Consider the following 20,738-nt stretch of genomic DNA (forward strand, 5'->3'; position numbering starts at 1 on the left):
ATCTGTATTGAATTTCGTTTAAACACTTCCGTACATTTTGAGTGAAAGGACCGGATTTTTTTTTTTTTTTTTTTTTTTGCCATATTAATGCAGGCAAAACGCTTTTCACACGCGTAAACAGAGGTATGCGTTATCCAAAAAAATAGGTTAAATTTCCTTCAGTTTTTTTTCAAACACGTTTATCAAATAAATATTATCTAAGTTGTAACTAATAATCATTTTCTTTAAAAATGTGCTATTATCTTGAGGAATAAATAATATTTGTGTAAACATATACAAATATCACAGTCCAAAAAAACGAAAAGCTTTCTTGCCAAATTTGTCTCAAATTTCGCATGCTTATCTCATGTAATTAATGATACATTAGAAATAGTACTTTTATTCTGTCTTCTTTTTTAATTGTTTTCCCTGACTCGGAAAGAAAGATACACTAAATGCATATTTCGAATTGATTTTTGACTGAAATAAATAACTTTAGAGTAAATCCAAAATCAACTTTTTTAAAATAATATGAAAACATTTCAGAACATTGTAGCAATTTTCAGTAACACAAGAAAATAAATAATAACTATAAAATTAAAAAAAAAAAAAAAATAATAATAATAATAATAATAATAAAAATAAATAAATAAATAAATAAATAAATAATAAAAATACACATCGAAGCTTTTGTTAATTTTCAGTGTACATAATAGCATAATTATTAGTATATTTAAAAGGGGAATTACTTTTCAATAATCTCAAATAAGGATTATTTAGCGCAAACGAGTTGTTGATAACTATGTTCTACCTTAATACACTTTACACTTTACAATCCAATAAATGTATTGTATTTACTTACATTTGTTGAACTATGCATCATATGAATATCTTCTGAAATACTTAGCAAAAGGATAGCTAGAAATTGCATAACTGAATAAAATACAGAATTTTAAAAAATCCAAAGTAAAACATGTGCATTTCTAAACCCAAAATAAAATAAAGTAAAAAAAAGTACAATAAATAAATAAAATAAATTAAAAAAAAAAAAAACAATATCATTGCGGCATTCAGAACTCACAAGGATGGAACCGCATTGAAAAATTCAGTCAGTTTCACTGAAACAAAGGATCTGAGATGAAAATTATTAAGAGTAATTAACGGGCTGTCGTTAAATGTAGTTTCACCTAATAAATTTTATCGGCCAACAAATATTTCCACCAGAATCACCCCACACTACTTTAATAATTCGATATAACTTCGAATCACAACCACATAAATCTCTACCGAAATATTTAGCAAAAGCTCAATTAGAAATTGTAGCAGGCTAGACATTATATTAACTTCTAGACCGAGACATGACCCTTAAATAACACCCATCTGCGCCCCCTAATTTTATTGATCTTGAAGACTGATCATTATCTTCCTCCACCCCCGAATCATTTATCTTGGGATTCCTTCCCACCCCGTTTGAATTCACAGTATGAGCGGCGGGTATGATGGCAAGCGAAGTTCGGAGGTCGACTTTTTCGGGGGCGGATGGAACGCGCAATGGAATGCTGATTGTTCTGGTTTGGAAGGTTGAAACAATTTGTAAGCGAGGAGATGATGGTTAAGTAATATCGAGTTATTATAAGCTGCGATGATTGTTATTATGCTTGCATCAAAAGAATGGAATGAAACACTGCTGGATGTCAACGGGAGTTGGGTATTGGATTACTTGGGGCTCTTGCGTTGTCACAGAACATTTTTCATGAGTTCTGTTTGCTTTATGATTGTGCTGCAGTCTTAATGTTAATTTACTGTTACAGATTCTTTGTAGGCTTTTTGTTTGATTCATTTTGAAGCTTCTGTGCTAAAATGATAAATCAAAGTAATTTCGTTCATTTGTTACAAGGTAAACCAGACTTTAATTTCATTAATGAACCAAATATGAAGTAAAAATTGCACAAGTAGAATGGCGAGAAGAAAAAATAACGAATCTTGAGTTTTTGTGCTTTGTATCAAAAATGCTTAGTTTTCTATAAAAATTTCGCTGCTTGTGAAAAGTGCAATCTCTTTTTACATCATCTTTACACATCATCTTAATTTAACCTTTTAATAATTGTGGATAATATTAGAAAAGAAAAAGATTTTTTAAAATTGAATTTTGAAAACTGTTTTAGAAAATTAAATTTTACCATTTTTATTTTCAATATCACAGCTACGTGTAGGCACTCTATCTTTAGCACCTAACATGACGAATTTTCTTTGTTTTCTTTCAAAAACAAAACTATTACTTGTATAAGTACAAATAACTGTAATGCAGCCTTATAATTCATTAAAATATCAAGATACGTTTTAAAAGATATAGTAAGAATAATGGATCATTTTGAAAAATGTTGCCAGAGCTAAATGCAATAATTTTGCAGTTGGGGCAGACTTAACCTGGTATTATTGTGAAGGCTACGCAGATCGTTTACGACGTCGCTGCCAGGTTAGACTTTCCCTACTTACATAATTACATGACCTAAAATTTGGTAATAAGAGACTACGTACTGTGCGTCAGATTCTCTATAGAATTCAAAAGATAATTTTATCGTACATAACTTTTTCTCATCATTATGTTGTGTAGTGTCGGAGCATCGTAAAAAACAGGATGGGAACCGAAACCAAAAAAGACTTTTTTTCCCATCCTTAAATGCAGTTAATGATTCTAACTTGTTTATGGTTTTATTTACTATCAAGTTTTGTTTAAATCTGTTCAATTGTTAAAAACATTTTAGCTTTGAAGTAAAAAAAAAAAGGGTTTTGATCGGTAGTTCAGTGATGAAACGTTATCACTTGCGACAACTACGTCAGTAAATATAGCAATTTGTAAGTATCAAAATTTACTTTGAATCTTCTACCCTCTTGACTCTTCAAATACTTATAAAAATACTTAAATTTATAAAGTAGATAACTGAACGAAACTAAGATAAATGACAAAAAAGAAAAAGTTTTTTCTTCACTGCAATGATCTACAGTCAACAAAAAAGTTTTGAATTTCTTTTTAAGCATCAAACATCAATGCTTATAATTTTAAGTGATTTAACTTTTAAATACAGCTTATTGAAATCCTACCAAGACTGTTAACGCATTAATCAAGATAGTTTATGAAGAAAATACTTGGTTTAAGACTTTATATTGAAGAATTATACGTATTTTCTTTTCTTTTTTTTTTTTTGCATCATGGCAAGTGAAAGAATATTAATGTCTCGGCTTAAATTCTAAACAACAAAATTTTTTTTAATTAAAAAAAAACATGTCAGTAGTATCTTTGTATCAACTTTAAAATTATTTTAAAAAAAGGTGCCTACTCCTTTTAATAAAAATTTTATAGTCTATGCGAAAACGTTTGTGACTTTATTAGAGAATGCTTGATCCGCATTTGCACTGTAAAAACGATTCAGAAACGTTCCTGGAAAGTAAAGGGGAGCTGATGTGCCCAATTTCTGCCAGTAACATATCTTTGAAAAAAACAGGAACATTTTCCTCTAAAATTCAGTAACATTCCTGAAATTATACTGGAAGCTTCCTGAAAAATTCAAAAATCTTTCCATTTAAAGTCAGTCGTGTCTCTGCAACTTTCGAGTAAACTTACGTATGTATAATATCTTGGCTCCTTCCTGATTTATCAAGAAAGTTCAAAGTGCAATATTGCACACACGGCCAAAGTTAAGACAGAATTGCAAGTACGTAAATTTTACTCTCCGGCAATTTTTGCAAAGCGACGTTGCCCAGGCCTTATATTCACTCCCTTTGGGAGCTTAATCAGCCTGGATGGACCATAAGCGAAGCAATGCTCTTTATAAATACGCCTAGTTAATCTTTAAACTGAGAGTAAAAAATGTTTTTCACAACAGTGGGAAGTCTGTATTCGTGCAACTTTTAGCAATTCAGGAAACTTTTTGACAACGATACTTGGTTTTTCCAAGAAGTGGATAAAAACCATTGAAATCCTGAAATGTTACATGGAAATACTCAGTAACGTTTCAGTACTTTTTTACAGTGTGACGGTTAAACGGCCTAAATGCTTTTACATGCCATTAAAATTCATTCGAGAAAGATTTATTTTACACTCATACTAGGGGAAAAAATAATGAGAAGAGTTTAATGACAAAACAGCGCCATATAGTGTTTCTAAAAGTCTGTAAAGAATTTTTGGTACTTTTCTGTTACAGGTTCGTCAGTTGGCTTGACCACTTGTTTACTTTCCACCGTATTAAAATAGTTTAAAAACGTATAAAAAAGTTTACGTTTACGACTTTTTCTTCCACTTGTTCTAGTTTCTTCTTTTAGTGTTTATTACTGCGGATATATTTGTTTGGGATTTATTTTATGTTTTGATCAAGCTTTTAATGCGGTTTTTCTTTTGTAGTTGGAAGGATATTTTATTGGAATTTTCAAGCATTTTATCCCATTTTTTTTCATTTGACGGATTATCTTACTTCTTACCGGTTGAATTTTTTTAATTGGTTCACTTAAGGGTTAAGGGGAAGACTTGTTTGTGTTAAGAGTTCATCCAAAAGGCAAAATAATGTATCGTATCTTCAAACCATTAATTTTTATATATAACTCGCGCAAAGCATGGTAGCAATAGAAGGAAAGATAACCGTCAAAACTAAAAACGCGTCAATTCACGCGCCTATCACGGAAAAGTACCCAACTTTTAATGGTTTACTATTTTATCCAGTGTCCGTTTCAATCAAATGCTCGATTTGCTAAGTTCAAAAAAATATTTTTTTTCATAAATAGAATATACTTTTTCTTATTATATATCCTGGAGCAACAAAATATTCTTGTAATTTATTTACTGTGTTAAATAAATCGTAACATGGACCACAAATGAATGCAATGAAAATAGAAACTCTACGAGAGTAACTTAAAACTATTTGAGCTTTGTCCATGTCAGAGTGAAAACTCAGTAATAAGTTGAACAACTTTTTGATATTCTTATCAATAAGATAAATAAATACCTTTGTGCTGAATAGTAAAGTCAGACCAAACAACGTAAGTAGAAGCACAAATTTGTGCTTCTACTTACGTTGTTTGGTCTGACTTTACTATTCTTATCAATGCTTTTTTTTTGCGTAAATTAAAAAAACTGCCTCACTTCGACAAAATTATTTCAAAAAACCTAAATGCTTCATGATTAAAAAAATCATGATAATTATTTTTTATTTTTTTTAGATCCATGATTCTGCTGCATTGTAATCTAATCCTTTTTTTTTCCTCTTTTGTAAATATAGACAAAACATAATGAATTACATTAATTGATAAATAATGAAATCTAAAAATTAGGTGTAAATCGTTACTATAGGTGTATTACAATTCTTCAAAAGGTAACAGTAGAACTCATTTTCATTACTGGTCAAAAAAGTGTAGTCTATATAAAACTAAGCTGAGACAAACGTAATATAATGAAACATTTCAGAAAAGGTACCTTTTTTATTTACAAATATATCAAAGCGTTAACAGGATCCGATTTAAAAACGTGCTTTTATGAGTGTTTCTAATTTTTTTTACCTCTATCAAACTTAAATTGACGAGAGAAATTAAAAAATATATGAAACAATGTATTCCACATTGAGTGTGTGTGTGTGAAGTTTATTATTTTTTTCTTTTTATTCTTTTAATCAATAACTATTCATGTTCTAAAGCAGGTTTTTATATTTTCAGAGTAAAGGGCAAATGTTAATTATGCTGCACAGTACTATAATAATTCATACACTAAAATAGCACTTGGAATACGAACGATCCCCTACTTAAATCTATGAGTACAAATAATTGCCTTTAAATTTCAAGTGTAACGAACGTAATCATTAATGATCCAGAGCACGCTTTGTGATCAAGAAAAGGAAAATGTTCCCGAATTACTTAATTAGTATATTTGTGCATACACGAAAATAACTTTCTCAAGGCACCTTTATTTTACTAATGTACTTTGCTGATTTTTTCACTTCTAGTTACGAAATTATGTTAAAAATATCAAACTGTGTATACGTAAAACTTGATACACATGAATGTGCAGCAAGTTCATGCTATGAAAATAGCAAATGTTTATGGATGATTCTCCGAAATCCTAACAATATTCTGTCTCAGGAGATTAACACAAGAACTGTTTATGAATTTGAGTTTTTTTTCCTTCTTTTTAAATAGTTATAAATAGCTTTTCTGATGTTATTTCAGCCTTTTTAATACAATAACTCATTTTTTCCTTACACAATTTTTTGAACAACTAGAAAGTTTCTCTTGTCAACTCGTTTCTCAAATGTACTTAAATTATTGTAACAAAATTTCGTATCAACATTCTGCAAATTTACTTTGTATACTAATTATGCATACCTACTGTGCAAAATAACATTCTTTAAAGAAAGTTAATCTTAATAATATTATATATGTAAAAGTTTGTGAGGATGTTTGTTATTTTTTCACACAAAAACTACTGAATGGACTTTAATGAAACTTTACAATAATATAGCTTATGCATCATAATACATAGGGTACTTTTCGTCACGTAACGGGAGGGGGGCAAACCCTCCATGGGGAGAAATGTTATATAAACTCTCTAATAAGGGGTGAAACAAAAAACTTGCACACATTAACATTATATGATCATGGAAATCTCTGATTTTTCTGCTAAAGATGGCACCTGTTCGAAATTTCTAAGAAAATAAAAAACGAGTTATAAGCTTTTCAGTTCCATGTTCAAAGATTTTCATAAACTCAATTCAGAATTTAGTGCATCATCTCAACTTTGTCGATAGCTAGAATTGTTGTATTGGCAAATATTTTTGCTTTTTGGCTGACTATTTAAGGCTTTTCTCAAGTCAAATCTTAAAATAACGTTTTTCCACAAAATTGGCAAATAAATGGATTTGGCTGATTTTTTTCCATTTTAATGTAACTTTAATAAAATTAATGCTTTTTATTAAATTTATTTGTGCTGATTGGACAGTTACTCATTATCCAATCATCCAGCAGGAATTTCTCTAAACTTTTTCGCGCAAGAATTTCCATAGCTGTGGCATTTAGTAATTTTTTCAAGTGTCGCTGTTTTTGAAGCTAAACACTACGTAAGGTTTTCCCCATGTAACCCTTATATACTGTTTCTCGGTCTTCACCATGTAACCAAACTATTACCATTTAAAGAATTTTTAAAATTTGTATTTAAATGTAAACGAATCCGCCAACTAAATTAGGGAAATCCGTAAACAGCACAAAAAATTCCACTATTTTGTCTTATTGTACAATCTAAACAACAGCCAAATTTTACTACTTACTTTGGAAACATTTCGTATGATGCTTAGCATCACTTAATGGTCACCAGAAGTATCTCAGTATTTGGCGACAATATCTCTTCAGCAAAAATTAGTAACAAAAAGTTTTACAAAGTAGGGAAGCTAAAGTTATTGAAATAATGAATACGGTAATGTATAAATACACGTATGCGATCTATGTCAAACTTCGTATCAGGAAACAGAAATGCTGACATTTTTTAATACATGAGTATGCTTGTTCCTACACTAAGACAATTTTTTAAATTTGAAAATTTTCCTCTTACATTTCGCTACCACAGTATTACTTTAAAGTTATCATTAAGCAATGTCAAGATAAACCTTTACATCTATAATACGTTTCTTACCTGAAAAGATGAATGGTCATTTATTAATACATGAGTATACCTGTTCCATACACGAAAACAACTATTCAAACTCAAATGCGTTCCTCTTAGATCTCGCTACCACATTATTACTTTCAAGTTAGTACTAAACAATGTCAAGGTAAACATTTACAATCTATGGTACCTTTCTACTCTGGAAAGAAGAATGGTCATTCATTAATACATGAGTATACTTGTTCATACACGAAAACAGCTTGCTGAATACAAATGAGCTCTTACTTTAATTCTCACTAACAAATTATTGTCACAGAATTCCCCACACAGTTTGCTTCACAATATCCAAAGCTGGCTGAAATGCGGAGGTATTACGCTACCCTCCCCAGAATGACGATTCATTCGTCTTACAACCGCAGAATAAATCCCTAGAGGCGTCACTCCAAATCCTCATCCCCCTCTTAATCCCCAGGTCCCCGAGTATTTGTGTGAAGCAAGAAGTCAATCCCAGGAGCCCGGAGTCCCAGAACAACAATACCTTGATGAAGATGGTCTGATGCGGTCCAATCAGAAATAGTGGACACTACAGCGGCTAAGGGTGCGTTGCTAAGTTTAGGGCGGGAGAAAGTTTTCCAAAGCTAAATTGGGATTAGGTGTCTGATGTGTCACTGTGGTTGGGGTGTAAGATCTCTTGTTATTGCATGAAATAATTGTAAGCTTTTAGTGGAGGATGTTGCTCAAGCAATGTTGTGTTGTAATTTCTGAACATTCGTTTCTTTTCTCTTCTAAAGTTCAATCTTTAAATTAATCTGTAAATAAGATTAATACGTTTTATAAAACATATTTGATTTGAAAATGTACTTTTAAACCGAAAGATTTCACTAAAGATTTTAATCACATAACAGTCGTGTAATAATCAAAAGTCTTTCTCACAAGCAAATAGTTTGTATTCTTTAGAGCCTTGATGTTGCGTCGTGGTTAGAATGAAAGAGATGCAAAACATCCTCATTTAGTTTCGAATAATTGAAGGTTTAAAAAAAAAAAAATTGCAAAAGTTTTAAAACAGCGTAAATTTTTATTCTAAGAGAAAGATTTGTTATTAAACATAGATACCTTTTTACTACGTTTATCGAAGTAACTTGTGACTTGCTGCAAGGTAATATTAAATCATTTAACCACTGTCGTTCCGCACTTGCAATGAATTTACAGGAAAAAAATAACAACCAAGGACTGCATGCAACATGCTCACAGCTCGATTATGCCTTCCCAAGACTGTAGTTCTGACCTTGCTAGGACTCTTCAGTCTAGAAGAGACAATAACCGAGTTGGAGACAAATGTCATTTCATTGCAGCTGAGAGTGCCGACAAACTAGTAAATTAGTATCAAACTAGTATCCAGCAAAAGTAAATTTTGCTTAATCTATCCATGGCAAAGACATAGACTTACACCACTATCATTCACTTCAACAGCAGCTTATCTATACTAATAATATAAAGCAGAAGAGTTTGTTTGTTTGTTTGTTTAAACGCGCTTATCTTAAGAACTACTGGTTCGAATTGAAAAAGTCTTTTTGTGTTGAATAGTCCATTTATTGAGGAATTGCAAATTAAATGTTTAATTAATTGTTTAGTTCTATGAATTCCTCATAGACGGCGGAGAAAGTTAAATCATCGAGAGGGCCCTTTCAGACAGTGTCGATAGCTGCGAGGAACCTTTAGCAGGTTTTCTTATTATTAAGCTATCAATGGTAGGTATATAGATTTTTTTTTTTTGGGCTTGGTTTTCTTTGAAAAATGCTTCTTAAAGAAAGAAACATATTATCAAATAAAAAAAAACAAACGTTTTTTTATGTTTTGTAAGATATCCGTGGGGCGGGCATAATTTGTTTTCGGGCTGAATGTGGCTCTCAGGCCATGGCTAAGAGAACCCTTTCTAGATCACTACACAAAAGAGTAAATGTCATTTACTCTATTAAAGTGTACACTGTTTGATAGCTTTGATGATATCATATAAATTTATAAAATATATTGCGCTGAAACTTTCAAACTGCATATTCTTAATTAAAACTTGAACTTGAAGAAGAAGTTACTACTTTCAATAAATCCCACAAATTGTAAACGTGTTACTAATAAACCATTTGCGTGACGTTTCTTAATATTACTTTGAGGGGCTCTATTTACCACATTAAGATTCGTAACCTTCTCCTATACGCTACATTTAAGCACGAAGATTAACTTCTTTCTGATGTTAATAACCGGCGTTGAAAAAATAAGATTAGATTATAAATTACCACCTGAGCAACAAGATCTATGCAACTTTTTCTTCATTTTAGATTTGTCGTTCCAGGATTTGAAACGGAGAGTTAATTACAGTTCTGTAATTAGATATCGATCCCTGGGGGTCGATATTGATTTTGTTCCGCTTTAAAGCACAACATCTGAGAGAATAGCTGAAGTAAGTATATTTCATATTTTCTGCATTTACAGAAAGGAATTACTAAGGATATTACTGCTCATTCGAATAAAAATTCTTGATTGAAATATTAAATAATTATGATTATGATTTACGTTGTATTAATTTTTTTTTTGAAGCGACGTTTCAATTTTTTTTCAGTTAAAAAGTAAGAAAGTATCATCCTTTTATTTCAAAAAATCAATACTTTTTGAATACAAATTTACAAAACAGTCGTATGTTTCATTTTTAGTTTGCGACTTAAATTTCACGGCTTTCAATTTAATTTTTAAAAAGCATGTGGACTTTTCTCCTAGTGAAGCATTTATAGTTTACAAACTAAATCCCTGTAATATCAAAGACACTTTTTTAAACTTTTAATTAAAACACATAATTAATCTGAGAACATATTAGCTCAAATAAAACAGTACAATAATACATTCTGGTATAAATGAAACTTTTTTTTCAATTCTATTTCACAAAAATACTGAGTTAGTTGTACCCATAGGTACATCCAGTTTTTTTATTATTATTTTCAAGGTACACAGATTCTCCTAAACAATTTTAGAGGAGGGAGGACCTTTGAGGAGCGAAATGTATATATAATTTAAAGACTACATAGTTATACCCCCCCCCTCCCACCAGTTCTTAAAAACAACTTAGTTTCTGAGGATAAAATGGAAGACCACAGGGCAGGGGCAGATACAGAGATCGGTTTTGGATTGGACACGGGTTAGTGAAAGTCAAAAGCATTTCCTCACATGAGGCAATGATCTGCAAAGGGATGCAAGTGGACATTTTCAAGTTTTGAGTAAAACGCGTTTAAAGATAAGCTCATAGGTAGGCTTTCATTGAATTTTTTTTTTCTAAATTATGCTGTATAGCAGCAACTACCAGGGCTACTAGTACCATCTCTTGATCCAAGACAGAGGAGAGGTTGACCTACCATGTGTACTGGTTATCTCCAAATTTTTAATTTTGCCACTTACATCTCTCTGCTTCTCACTGCCCCATATGGGATAGTGAGAAGCAAAGGGATGCAGGCAAAATTAAAAATTTGGAGCTAACCAGTACACATGGTAGGTCAACCTCTCCTCTGTCTTAGAGCAAGAGAGTGTACTAGTAGCCCTGGTAGGTGCTGCTCTAAAGCATGATTTAGAAAAACATCTCAATGAAAGTCTACTTAGGATCTGATCTTTAAACGCGTTTCACTCAAAACTTGAAAATGTCCACTTGCATCCCTTTGCTTCTCACCGCCTCATATAATGTTTTTAAAATGCGTTTTTACTCCCTTACTGTTAATTACCGATTTCCTCAAAGGAGAATTATTCGACGAACTGTGGTTTTATGTAGTACCTTTGAATCCTAAGACAGTGAATTAAGCTAGTTATATTCTTCCACACTTACCTCTAACTCCAATGTTATTACTCTTTTAGGAAGCAAGTGATTTTATTCTTATACGTGGTGTGAGTCTTTGATTTTTAAGTTTTTCTGTGTGAAGAGTTTAATTTATGCCATTTAGAAATGAATTAAAATACAATTATAAACTAAATTCAAAAAAAAAAATAAATAAATAAATAAATAAATAAATAAATAAAAACTACAACAATTGTGAAACAGTAAACTCCATATTTACCATAACGGTATCATTAGTCATCTCTGTAAAGTAAATGTTTTTTTTTTTTTTTTTTTTTTTTAATCTCTAAAAATATTTTTTAAATATTTATTACGATAACTGATCAAATACACACTTATCTTGTAATATTAATGATTTAAAAGAACAAATGATCTGTTTTAAGATTACTTATGTTAATCTAGTTTGAAGTTCAAAATTTAACAAGAAAGTATTAATTTGCAAATCAAAAACTCTCACACCATCAGGAACAATTATGGAACACCTATACAGCCCTTATTCAAAGTACTAGAACAATGACATTTTTTGTATAATTTGAAAATATCGTATAGTAATGTAATTTCTTTTAATGCAAATGTGCAGACGACAAGCTTATTAAGAATTAATGTTGATTAAACTTATTTATTATTTTAAAATTAACATATTTAAAAAGCGTGGGGGAACATTTTAAAAAGTAAAAGTTATAGAATATAGAATCCTAACTCACAACTGGTGGTTTATTTGATTTATTACAAGCGATTTGATTTAACATCAGTATTCTTTTTGCCGTTTGTTTGCTTTTTCGTCTCAAAATGATTTTTGTAACTGATCTTCCTGAACCTATTACGCTTCGTATGGTGGATTTGCATCGGCAAGGTAAAAATCAATGAGAGATATTTAAATTGCTTGTACTCAAACGTTGGTAAAAAGAAACAAAATTCAAAAAAAATTAAAATTTTGAAAATAATCGTCAAAATGGCGTCTGAAAACAGAACAAATCTACTAGAGATGAGAAGAAATCGAAGCATATAGTTAAGAAATATCGTTTTGAAAGTGTGCGATTCTTAGACCAAAAAATGGACTCTGTAAATTTAAATTTGAAATTCGTGTTCCGAAAACAAAATCTCTCATTACTGCAAAACAAAAGCGTATAAGATTGAATTGTTGTAAATTGAGATATTTATAGAATATTTATAAAGCGAAAACGATTATAAAAAATGTTATTTGGTGCTGACAGTATGTTTTGCGTTTAATATAATAATCAAGGTATTCGAGTTTGGGGGGAATGCAGCAAAAAATATTTGATAAAGAATGCCTTAAGCGTTTGGTCAAATTTTCTGTTAGTGCAGCGTTTCTTAATTTCCTTGATTAATTGAACCCTTTTTAATGCTCACTTCTTTCGTGGAACCCCTGGTGTTTTAATCGTTTGCAGTGGCATAGTTAGTATTCTGTTTCGGAGAATGCCCAGGTTCTTACCTCAAAGAGACTATCACATTAACTATTTGACATTAAATCGCTAATTAAATACACATAATTGTAGATCATTTTAATTATTGATGATTGCTAATTATTATTTCTTATTGTAAAATACCAGTACCATTTGTGATTCTGAGAAATACTCAGAATTTTTAAAAGGGATAAAATCCTCAGAATTTATGCATGAGTTATATGATTAAAATATCTTCTTAACTAGGAAAACAAATACTGATGTGTTTTACCTATAAAAGTGTTAATAATTCATTTAAATTTACGAAAAAAAGTTTTAAACCTTAAAATTAAAAATTTTAAAATGTATCTTAATTCTTAAGATTATTTTATTTATTTACAAATCAGTTTTTGATATCACTGTGTGTTCCCTCAAACAGAACTTGAGTCGCCTTATTTGACCTTTCAACTGCTGCAATAGATACTTTTCACTCCAGAATTCCCCATACCTGCCACTATTTGTGGCTTAAACAGTTGGATGGAACCCTGAAGACAGCTCTGACTTTTTGAACCAGACCAGTAACCGAGCAGTCCTTGGTCTAGCACCCCCAGAGGTATCGTTCCACTTGGAGAACTTTGACCACGAGCATATTTAACGTCCCCCAGTCACCATTAACGAAGACGGTGGATCTTCGACCAACGAGGATCGAACCCGGAACCCTCCGGTCGCAAGTTCGATGCCTTACCGATCAGGCTACTACGGCCTTGCCATAGATGCTCGGAGAGTAGTTGGTATCGAGGGCAAAATAGTTGAATTTGATGTCAAAAATCGTAATTTATGGCAATATTAGGTAATTTTGTAGGAGAGGGGTGCTTTCCCGAAATTTATTCAATATTGAAGCCCCTTTTAAACTATTTTCGGCTATATTAGGAACACTTCCGACACTTATAGCTTCTTCCAAATTTTTTTGCAAAATTGAAGATTTTAAAACCCAATTTAATGTTATCTTTGGAGATATTAGCTGAAAAATAGGCGTTTTTTATGATTAATTTGAAACAATTTCGAACTTAAAACCTTAAAGGCACCATTTCATGCTAATTTTGATAGTCAAGAAATTTGCATTACTTTAGGCGAGAAATAAAATTGTTCCTATAGTGACTATCCCAGATGGGTAATAATGCTTAGATTAGATGCGAAAATGACAGTAAATGTATTTTTGAAAAGGTATTGTTTTTGTCGATTTTTTAAGCGACAAATTTGAAAGGTGTGAAAAGAAAATACACAAATCTCATGGAATCCCTGAGAGAGGTCCAACATACACACACGGCGGAACACAATTTACGTAACGCTGTGCTAGTGTAATGATTTAAGGTAACATGAGCGCAGAAAGATCTGGTCAGTTATGCATCGGCATTACCTTAAAAGGTTAAATCTCAAAAAAAAAAAGAAAAAAAAAAAAAAAAACGAGAAATATTTGAAGGTTACATGATTCCGTCATTAGACGAATTATTAAAGATGATTTTTTTTTCCAGAAATATTTAGCGTCACCACATACACCGGTGTCAACACTGACAACTAAGAATTCAAGGGCTTAGGAATCGTCCTTCAAGTAAAATTGAGCTAGTGGCACATGAAACATCTATTTGAGCTAATATGTATCGAAATATTTAGAAACACCTTGCATAAAGTATGTCAGATCGATTGTACATTGTTATTAAAGCTGAAGATGATGCTACAAATTACAAAATTTTAACTACTAGGGTAGAACCAATACTAGTAACCGATCAGTGAGTGAACACCACCCAGTGAATGAACAGCGCGTCATTTTTAAAAAAAAAATAAGCTTCCAAAATTCTTTTTTTGAATAAATTCACTACAAAAGCGTTCTTTATTGATATTCTAAGCTATCTGACACCTAATTGGTTACTTTGGATGCGTATTTTTTTCCTGGAAAAAATTTGAAATTTTTACTGCCGTGAATCGTTCTTTCTCTCTTGCAAAATAATAAGCCTGGTTTCGTGCTAGCAATTATTTTGATACATATTATTTTTATTGATAAATTTTATATTTTAACTCTACGAAAGAAAAATTAAGCATACATATTTAGGCTATGGATTTAAATTGTTTCAGTCAATGCAGAATGCGTAGATTTTCAGGTAGACGGGTGTTCAATCACTGGGTACGAAAAATTGCGAAAACCCAGTGAATGAACAATGGCAAAATTTCTTTTGATTTAAATAGAAATTTGAAGTTTCTTTGAGATATTTTTATTTCCGTACTTTTTTGTAATGCAGATAGTTTTGTATGCTTATTTATTTATGTATTTCCTTAAATATTTTATAATTTCTTAATTTTTGTCTTTGTAAACCATGCACTTTTTACTGAGTTTTATCTTTTATCTATCTATATCTCTATCTGTATATTAACCTACCTACCTACATCTATCTTTCTATATCTTTATCTCTCTTGATAGATAGACAGGTAGATAGAGAGATGGAGAAATAGAAATATATATATACAAAGAGAGAGAATAGATAAGTAGATATGTATGTATGTTTGTATATAGATAGATAGATAGAGGAAGATATAAAGATAGATATATAAAAAATAAGAGGTAAATAGATATATAGGTAGATAAATATAGAAATAGAATAGGTAGATAGATAGATAGATTTATTGATAGATAAATAGATAGGTATTGGTTAATAGATAGATAGGTAGATATAGAGACTAATATAGAGATAGCTAGGTAGAGAGACTGAAATAGAGATAGATAGTAGGTAGATATATAGACTGGTAGATAGACTGATAGATATGGATTGGTGGATATATATAGATAGGTAGATATACTGATAAGGAGATAGATAGATAAGTAGATAGAGAGATATATAAGTAGATAGATAGATAAGTATATAGATAGATAGATATGTAGATAGATAAGTGGATAGATGTATAGATTAATAGATAGATAAATCGATAGATAAGTATATAGATAGATAGATAAGTAGATAGATATATAGATAAGTACATAGATAGATAGATAAGTTCATACATAGATAGATAGATAAATAGATATATAGATAGATAAGTATATAGATAGATAGATATGTAGATAGATAAGTGGATAGATCTATAGATTAATAGATAGATAGATAAGTAGATAGATATACAGATAAGTACATATATAGATAGATAAGTTCATATATAGATAAATAGATAGATAGAAAAATAGGTAAGTACATTGATAAATAGGTAAATAGACATAGAGATAGACAGATAGGTGTGTAGATAGAAAAATAGATAGAACGGTATATTGATAGATGGATAGAGATATAAAAAGATATAGGTAGATAAATAGATATAGTTATATAGATAGATAGATATAGATAGTTATATAAATAGATATAAATAGTTATATATAGATAGATATCAAAGAAACTTAGTTTCTTTTTGAATCAAAATTTATCATTTTCATTCACTGAACCAATTTGTGTTCATTTACTGGTTCGAGGCGTTCATTCACTGGGTCGTTGTGCCATTTTTTCTTTAAACACCTAAAAAGGTCGGAAGCGGTACCAATTAAGTTCCCGCGATTTTTTAGAGATATTTACATAGATCAATTAAAATGTTTTAGCTATCACGATCTGTATAGTATAGAATTTAAAATTACTAGGATTTAAAAAAAATGAAATTGTGCTTAACTGTTCATTCCCTGGTCGGTCTACCCTATTCATTTTTTTTTCAATTATTGAGACATTGAAATCTTATGTTTATCAAAAGAGGCAAGAGAAAAAATTAAAATATATATATATATATATATATATATATATATATATATATATATATATATATATATATATATATATATATATATATATATATATATATATATATATATATATATAACAAATGCTGTACTACGGAATAACTACACCATTGAAATAGTTTTATAATCGTACACATTTAAGACAAATCATAAATTTAAAAGCAGAATAGAAGCATCAACAGTGGGGGCCCACTTAAATTTTACGGGGTTCTTTGATTCAGAAAAGAACGGGCCCCGACTGTTGATCTTTCTATTCTGCTTTTGATTTCCTGATTTGTCTTACCTGTGTACAATTATAAAACTATTTCAATGGTGTAGTTATTCTGTAGTACTTAATAACATTCTAAACTACTGGGCTTATACATTTTTCTCTTTAGTTTTTTTGGTTTTTAAGCAGTCGGGTTTTTTGTTTTTATTTAATAATTTTAAACTAATAGTTCAGCGTACCGTAAACGCGGGCTACTTTGACCCAGAATTTTTAATTTTCTTATTATTTTCTCAATAATTTTGTAACTATTCATATTTTCAAGCTGTGGATACTTGTTTTACACATCCAAAGGTCTCCTAATTTAATATTTGAATAGTGATCAGTTTATTTCCAAGTGTTTTAACCCTTTATTATTGTTTTTTATTTGGGCCAATGTTACCCTTGCGTTTGGGTTACTTTGGCTCAAAGTGGTTTCCTCTATTTAAAATCGTTGTAGAACTAATCAAAAAATCAAAGAAATACGTGTATTCGCACGAAAAACTATTCAATTGAATGAAAAATACATTTAAAAGAAGTTTGAGTCACACATATTTGTTTTAAGAAAAATTGTTATTATTATTATTTAATGTGTGTGTGCATACCTAGTTATTGTCTCAGAAATTACCGACGGAGAACAGTCATCTTTTCATCAGTTTTGGAGGTTGAATAATTGTGCTAAGACAACACCATTTGTAAAACAGGATCCTAAATGTTCGGTCACTTCCAAAAGTTTTTGGTGCACTCCATGCTCTTAACATTCGCTCCTTCTTCTCTTACATCAACAGCTATTTTTGGAAACCTTAGCTCATTCCATTCTACAATAACAGAATTCCGTAAACTTTCCAATAAATTTAACAATAATTGTAACATGTAGATGAATTTAGGTAAACTTTTTTCTAAACCTCCTGCAACTTTTAACTCCTCTTCATCTTCCATTACGAAAGCCATGTAACTGAGCCCTGATGAATTGAGTCTGCAATCTCTGAAGTAGGTTGTAATTTTTAGGAAAAGAGATATGTTGTCACTAATTTTTTTTAAAGAAACCTAGATAGAAATGAGAAGTACAACTATACTACGGCATAGAGTATTAAATAGTGCTCGTAAAAAGATACTTAAAAAACTCTTAGCTGTTGTAGAACAGCTTTTACATGGATAAGTTTGAGAGGTTATGAAGGCACATGTTAGCACAAGGAATGCAGAACCACTGTGTTGCTTCTTGAGCAGAGCTACAGAACTGCTTGGTATACATAACTGAACGCTTGGGGATGCTCTCTAGTAGAATATGTCAAAATATGTTGAAAACAATGAGCCCTGAAGGTTGACAGAGAACGTTGTATTTTTTTATCCGTTTGGGCCAAAGAAGGACCCTAAGGCCAAAGTAGCCCGCGTTCACGGTACTCAATTCACGAAGAAAGTTAAAGTGGAAAGTTAAGTTTAAATTATCCAGCTGCTAATTTCCATAAACCTTATCCAAACTCACGCTTTAATGAGGTATGTACAGCTATTTTCATACAGGTTAGACGTACCATATAATAATTTGTCGTTCAGACCAAATAATTTAATTTTATTTAATTAACTTGAAGATGGTTAAAAATATGAAGCGTTATCAATAATTATTTGTGATAGAAAAAAACGCTTTTGATACATTTCATTAACACCACAAACGAGGATGAAAAAATAGCAACTAACATTTAATGTATGAAATAAGATTTCATACGAAGAAAATGTATTTTATAATAACTACATTAAAAGTTTTTTTAACGATGTTTCAACGAGAAGAAAAGAACGTATTTTAATTACATTCTTTGTATGCTTAATCTTTTGATTTGAGAAAGTTATGTAACATACCAAATCTTTTCTAGATGAAACAAATGCGTTAATAATTCACAAACTCATCAATGCTTTCTTTAAAATATAATTGAGAAAGTATCAAATTTCCTAAATTCATCTAGTCTTAAAAAGTTAAAATTAATGATTGGATATTACACAACGCACTGGATATCCCCACAGTTCATTAGAATGTATGGAATATTTTAGAACGTGATATTAAGAGAAGTAATTAATGCGTAATAACTGCATTAAATGAAAACAAAATGCCACCTAAATTGCGCAATTTTTCCGCCTTTCTCGTACGAATCTGGTTTTTAATAGGACAGCTTCACAGCATCATTAGCTTTAAATTTATTGCAATATATGTTGCGGGGCTTTACTTTTGTTAGCACAAGTTCACGTCGCTTAATGGTTGTTAAGCGCTATTTCCGGTAATTGCTGTAATAAGTTCTTTCTTAATTTTCCGCGGTTGGGAGCGGCACTGTTCGGTTTTGAAAAGATAGTATCAGATTTCCGTTATTTTAGAAGCACTAATTTAAAGCAGTTAAACTTCGGTCAATTATTTTATCACATTTTTAGACTATGACGAGAAGGGAGCATATTTATGTTTTTAATTAAAAATTACAAAAATTGTTTGATAATAAACTTTAATGATTTTGCATGTATAACAAGCATTGCAGAAAATTTTAATCGACTATTTAATCATGTAGCTAGTGTAAGATGGGTTGCAAACAAGATTTTTAAATGGCTTCTGGAAATAATTACTTACATTTAAGGAGGATAGTAGTTTTAGGTATTAAGTTTACTTTATATCGATTTTAAAAGCGAAGAATCTAATTTAATGAGGAAATACTTTAGTAATTGAAAATTAATAAAAACGAATAGCTGGACATTTTGCTTTTTTTTAGCTTTCAAGAAAATAAATGTCTTTCTTTTCTAAAATATTTAGCAAAGAGAGAATATGAGAAAATTACTCAAATTTTGTGTTACACTGTTCTAGAAATGTGTCTATAAAGGGAATCAAACGTTGTAATCGCTCTTTATTTAGAACTTTTGTGATATCTCATGGCAGTTGGTGGTGCTTTAGCTAAATAATGTAAAGTTCAAACGACAGTTGTCGTTGTCAGACAGCTGTCACAGACAAAATCTGCGAAGACCGATTTGGTTTCGGGTCAGAGATTGTGAGAGTAGCGAGTGTAACTAGACCAACAATGTTCTGTCTATGATCAGTTGACATAACAGTAATGTTGTGCAGTATTCGTAACGGTCATCTGGTGACGAGTGTGGTTGTGCTCGTGCCCTATTACTTTGAGATACAGAAGTGTCATTCATTTACATGAAATACACCGCCGCTCAGTCATTCCATCAACCTTACTGAAAATCTTCTACCTAAAAATCATTTTCCTTACTGAAAACTTAAAGGAAAAAAAAGTGCCATTCATTTGCTCACGAGTTTAGCTCCATCCTAGAAACGAGTATGGTCCCTTTCTATGTTCCTCCAAGTTAGGAACATCTTGAGCAGGGCATATCATTTACACGTTGCGCTTCTTAATTAAAACAATTCAGTCATTTTTGAACATAATTATTTTTATACTGTTATTAGTTTAAAAAATACAAATGAAAGTACCGTGTTAAAACTTAAAAAATAGGTTTGCAGTTTCAACAAGATTTTTCTTGGAAATAAAAGGGCGAAAAATGAAATAAGAGCTATATAGGAAATTGTCCATCGTATTATATACACATGGACGCCTTTTAAAACGTTCAAGATTTCGTTTCATAATACTTATGAAAATTAATGTTGATGTTTACTAAACCTTTTCCTCACATTTCTTCAGAAAAAAATAATGACAATAAAAAGAAGTAAATCTCATTACATCCGATTTTTAATAAGTATAAAAGCAGTATAAACTTTACTTTTTTTTAAATTAAAATTTGTAATTACAATC

The sequence above is a fragment of the Uloborus diversus genome, chromosome 2 (genome assembly GCF_026930045.1).
Source record: "Uloborus diversus isolate 005 chromosome 2, Udiv.v.3.1, whole genome shotgun sequence".
Classification (NCBI taxonomy): Eukaryota; Metazoa; Arthropoda; class Arachnida; order Araneae; family Uloboridae; genus Uloborus; species Uloborus diversus.